The sequence below is a fragment of the Pinus tabuliformis genome, chromosome 9 (assembly GCF_031772625.1).
Source record: "Pinus tabuliformis cultivar Carrire ecotype Pingquan chromosome 9, CPIR1, whole genome shotgun sequence".
Lineage (NCBI taxonomy): Eukaryota > Viridiplantae > Streptophyta > Pinopsida > Pinales > Pinaceae > Pinus > Pinus tabuliformis.
The window spans coordinates 1,775,232,229-1,775,237,491 of record NC_142307.1 but is presented as its reverse complement, the minus strand read 5'-3'; the positions used below and the strand labels follow the sequence as shown (position 1 = coordinate 1,775,237,491).

At 35.0% G+C, this 5,263-nt stretch overlaps 1 pseudogene; it reads right to left on the bottom strand.

Annotated features, from left to right (window-relative positions):
- Positions 1–3,372: 3,372 nt before the first annotated feature.
- On the bottom strand, positions 3,373–5,053 carry LOC149155876 (scarecrow-like protein 1 pseudogene; annotated as a pseudogene).
- Positions 5,054–5,263: the final 210 nt, after the last annotated feature.

Here is a 5,263-nt window from a genome sequence, read left to right as displayed (position 1 = left end):
TTGTTAAGATTCAATTTGTTTTGAGACTTGCCCATGGTTTGTGAACCATGGTATTGTAATGAATAAGAATATAATAGGGAGTCATGTAAGACTCATAGAGATATAGCGAAGGATGGAAGAATAGTGCATGATTTGAATACGTTCTATACATGGGAAAAGGGGAAGGCTCTTGCAGTTGTGTGCACAGAGGCCTTCGTAAATCTATAGCTGAGTTCACAGGCCCCTATAACTATGTGCACAGGGTTGGAAAGACTACAATTGAAGATCTGAAGCATAATAAAGGCTTGTTTTGAAGAAATATCTGTGTATCTATGTATTGTTGTTTATCTTGAATTTACAATGTTTATGATCTGTTGAATGCAATTAATTAGGAAAAATACTTATTAGATTCGTGAAGATGTAGATCTGTTTATTTATATGATGTTATGCATGTTTAGCTTAGTCAACGAAGGGCATAAATCTGCTAATTGTTAAAGATTGTAATTTCTGGGTCTTAAGGGTTAGGGTTCACAAAGGTCAAGATAAAGCCTAAGTTTGATAGAAACACATCACATAGTCCTCTGGATGTAGAAACCTAGTTTTGGCATCCCCTAATATCGCTTTAGGTGATACTGCAACTTGCGCTATGTGGGTTGTTGCTGAAAGGGACGATAGTGTAGGGTTTTGTTGGTTAACACAACTAACTCTGAACCTGCGTCCAAGCCCCCTCAAGCCAACAATTGCTAGAAGAATAAAGGTTGCAAGATAAAAAGTGTAGCAATAGGCATCAACATATAACATGAAAAATTTCAAGCACTTTTTCATGTTAGATATTCCAAAATCTATAGTAGCAGTCAAGAGGAATTAAGAATTATAGTAAAATATTAAACATTTTCCATACAACATGCATGGGAAAAATATTTTCTTTGTAGGGGTTGTATTGGAGTGGCTTGGGAAATTATACATGAACCATGAACATTATGTTATGCCTCTTTTGGTCCCTCATGGACTAGTTTTCATCATTGAACAATGTTCAAGGCCCCAAGAACCGTCCCTTAAATAGTCTCCATGAGCATCACTAGGCCAACTAATCACCTTAGAGGCACTAGGGGGTGCTTTTGTACCATTTTCATAGTCTATATTATTAATAAGCCTTAAAAACCACTTGTAGGCCCTAGGATGGTAACGGTGTTTCCCCTTAGATGATGTCCAATGTCCAAGGCTCCAACAAAAACCATCCCACCAAAAATATTATTTTGCTTAGATAATAAAAGATGTAAAATATTCCAAATTCTTTGAAAATTCGTTTGATTAAAAGAAAAATATATGGTCATCGATGACATGATTGGATATATGGTAAACATCCTATCTCGACTTTAGATTCAAATCCTCATGGTAGTTTTTTGCCATTTCATGTATCCCTTAACCTCGCAAACCTGCATCTAAACAATATTGGTTTGCAATCACATAAACATTACCTAGAATCGATCCCTGAGCCACCATATCTCTTCATGCATCACTTCCAACAATTCATTTGTGTTTCTTTGCCATCAAACGAGTTCAGCAAAAGATATTTTTCTGCAAAAGGGTGCTAAAATTGCAAAGTACCATTATTTTTCTTGTCGTTGTCATGAATCCTATATGCTTTCCACTGATGTAGTTATTTTCAGTTCTTGATTGGAAAAATTGGCCATATTTTGACTTTCTAGAAATATTTCATTAAATAAGATAGTGTATTCCTTGAACTAAATCTGTTGAAAGAGACCATGCTCAAAACATTGTTTTAAGTGAAAGAATCAAAGAGAAAAAAATATCATTAAGATATATTGAAGGGTTCTTTCTAGTTTAGTTATTCTGAGCTTTCAATGGAAATGTTTGAGTCTATTTTGGCTTACAGACAAGATTTCATAAATGAAGGCTCTCTATAAAAGAACTTGAGGAGGTTGTGCTTAATATTTTGTTTAAAAAAACAACAGAGTTTGGGAAGAAGTGCATTGAGTTAAGGATCAAGATTCTATAGTTTGATTGAATGGTTTATGTCTCGGTTCTCCAAATTTCAAAGTTGTTTGAGAATGGACATTGATTATTCTGGTATTTGATGGTGTTATGTTCAAATTACATGGAAGAATATAGAAATCTAGGGCTTTTAAGGCTAACCATACACAATGGCACAATCGTTACAGATTTTCATGAGATTTTTATCACTGGAAAATATAATAGAACATTAGGGCTTTCACATGAGCTAAGAAATCTAATGCTACATTCTTTACAGATTTACTTCAACGTTCTAAGACTAAACATTTTTAATGTTCAGGTGGTTTGTAGATATCTTTTAGCAGTTTCTATTTGTATGGAACCAAGAATTTGAGACCTCAACATGAAATACAATGCTTCGTCAAATTTTCCCTTTCAATCCATCTTTGTGTAATGGAATACAATCTCTAATTCTCATTAGTGCTTGTCGAAGTCAAAACTAATGGATCGGGAAGCAGGATCTATCAGAATAATAGATAATGGAGGCAAATATTATCCTTCACAAGATAGCAACGTAGAGGAAAAATCATGGTACATTTTTGCAGTTCTACGAGAATAGGCTATCCAAGCATGTCATTAGAGATTTCAAACAAAATTTCTTTGTTTTCTTTAGCATTAGCTAAAGTTGAGAACTTTTTCCACAATTTGGAGTCACATGCATTTGTTATATAAGGAGGTCTTGTATATGCTTTGAACTGCTAGTTTCTCTCTTTGAAAGTTTGTATGGAAAACTAGTGTTGGATTGAAGGTTTACTCATATAAAGGATGCAAAAAATGAGACTCCTTTAGCGAGTCCAAGAAAAAGGCTTGGTGAAGAATTAATGAAAAATGATAGCTATAGCAGAGCCAACAAATTTCCAAAATTAGAGCCAACTTCTCCAATTAAAAATTGCAAACAACCTGGAATCCTATCTTCAGGACAAGATTGTTTGAAGCACCCAATAAATTCAAGTATGTTGCCATTGTGCTACCTTTCTATAGACTGAAATTATTTATTTTGTTGTTGTAATATCAGTGATATAGTCTTGGTTCAAACATGTGAAAGAGAGACTTGATTTTTCATCTAGTTTATTATGAGACTCTATACTCAAGATCATGAGAAAAAAATCCAATACTTCTCAACTACTCAAGCATAAGTTCCTGAAAGTTAAATAGTAATTGTCTCTATTCTATTTCCCATTGTGCAGGTGGGCATATCACTGATTTTAGCAAGCCTTCATATTTTCCTCTCTACCTGCATAAGGAAGAAAATTTTGGAACTCTTCCCTGACACACATGAAAGTCAGATGCAATTTCTGCAATGGTATTAACAAATTATAATAAATTATTGTAGAAGAACCTTCCTACAATCCTTTCTTCTCAATGCCAAGCAGATGCTGCAATGAGAATTGTGCCCAACCAACCAAAATACATAGTTCCTTCTTCCTTAGTCTTTTATCTATTGCAGTATGATTGATGGAGCAAATATTTAACTATGTCCTTAACATTAGCACTAAGAGGATACACACTAAAGCCTTCCATAGTCATTCTAGTGCCTCATTTTCCTGCGACTTCATACCTCTTAATAATTTCTTCCCCTTCAAAAGTAATTATGTTCACTATGTCTCGAGCAAGGCATTATTTTTCAATATTCATACGATCTCTGCTATCCCTTTTAAGTGTAGCATATAGAGACTCAAACACTGATGAGTGATAGTTTAATGCTTCCATGAACCGGGGCAAGAAAGGTGAGGTATTAGTGTTAATCTCTTGTTCTACTACTATGACCAATTTATGGTTGAGAGACTTCAACATCCTCAGAAGTTAGTCACGTGGGTTCTTTGTAGACACACTTTCATTGGGCATGTGATGTAGTTGAAATGCAAAGTTGAGTTCTAAAACCTCATTTGGATTTATCTCAAGCATCCATGGTTAGACATCTCCAACCTTTTCTATAATCGATATAAATTTTAAAGAAGCACTAATGGATTATGAATTTTGTTCAAGCCGCATTCCTACAATATCCAATCCCCCAAAAATATGTCTTACAAATGCATGATCATCTACGGAAATTATGCGCAAGTGTGGAGGCCCACCAAGCCGTTCTATAAGGGCCTTTAAGAGGCTTATGTACTGACTGCCTTACCCAACATCAAAATCTAGTATGAACCTTTTTATCATCCTTGAAGGATTCATAAATTGCACCATTGGCCACCATGCAACCAAATTTGAAATATTGACAAACTTCAAATAATATTTGCATCACAGATAAAGTATCAATGCTTGGTGGCTCCTTACAATTCAAAGCATTGTATAATCCTTTTCCTGAATATGTTATTCATACAACAAGAACCTCCACCATGTAAACTGAAATTATTTCCATTGGGTCTCATAGAATTGAGACCGTGTCTCTCAATTTTGCAATTATATGTGATGCTAATTCTAGTTTACCTTTAGGTATTGCAGTTGCACATTGAACTAAGAGTTGGTTGGAAGAGCTCCCCATATGAACATTATCTTGTTGGTGACTAGTTGATGCATATGTTTCTTGTTGCAAAGAATTAGTTTGTGAAACAGAACATGAATCGAAGATATTTTCAACACTAGGATAATCCATGCTGTCATCAGAATAATCCTTCAAGGTTACTCTCCATCAGAGAATGCATGGGGTAATTCTCATACATAAGGTTTTCTATTGTGTCAGCCCATTCTTTGTCAATATATGTGCTTTGAGAAAGGCTAATGATACTTTCTTTGTCAATATCACTAAAAATTTCTCTCTCCAACTCTTGCATCCATTGCCTTATGTATTTTGGGTTTTCATCAAAGATACTACCATGTATATATCCTCTTTGGAAATTTGATGACGGAAATTTTATGTAACAAACACACACACACACACACACACACACACACACACACACACACACACACACACACACACACACACACACACACACACACACACACACACACACACACACACACACACACACACACACACACACACACACACACACACACATAATATATAATATACCAAAAATTACCCAACCAACATCTTTTATTGCATCGGTGCACAGTACACCCTGGACGGGCAATGCTCGGAATGAAATTGACCTAAACTCAAAATGACAGTGCCACGATGTTTTAAATGAAGAAGGGTATTGCTAATGTACCTGTAACAAGAACTTAAATCTCAAATTCATGCAATTATTTCTCAATAGATTGACATAAAAGCTATTTACTTCACTTACCTACACTATTGAAA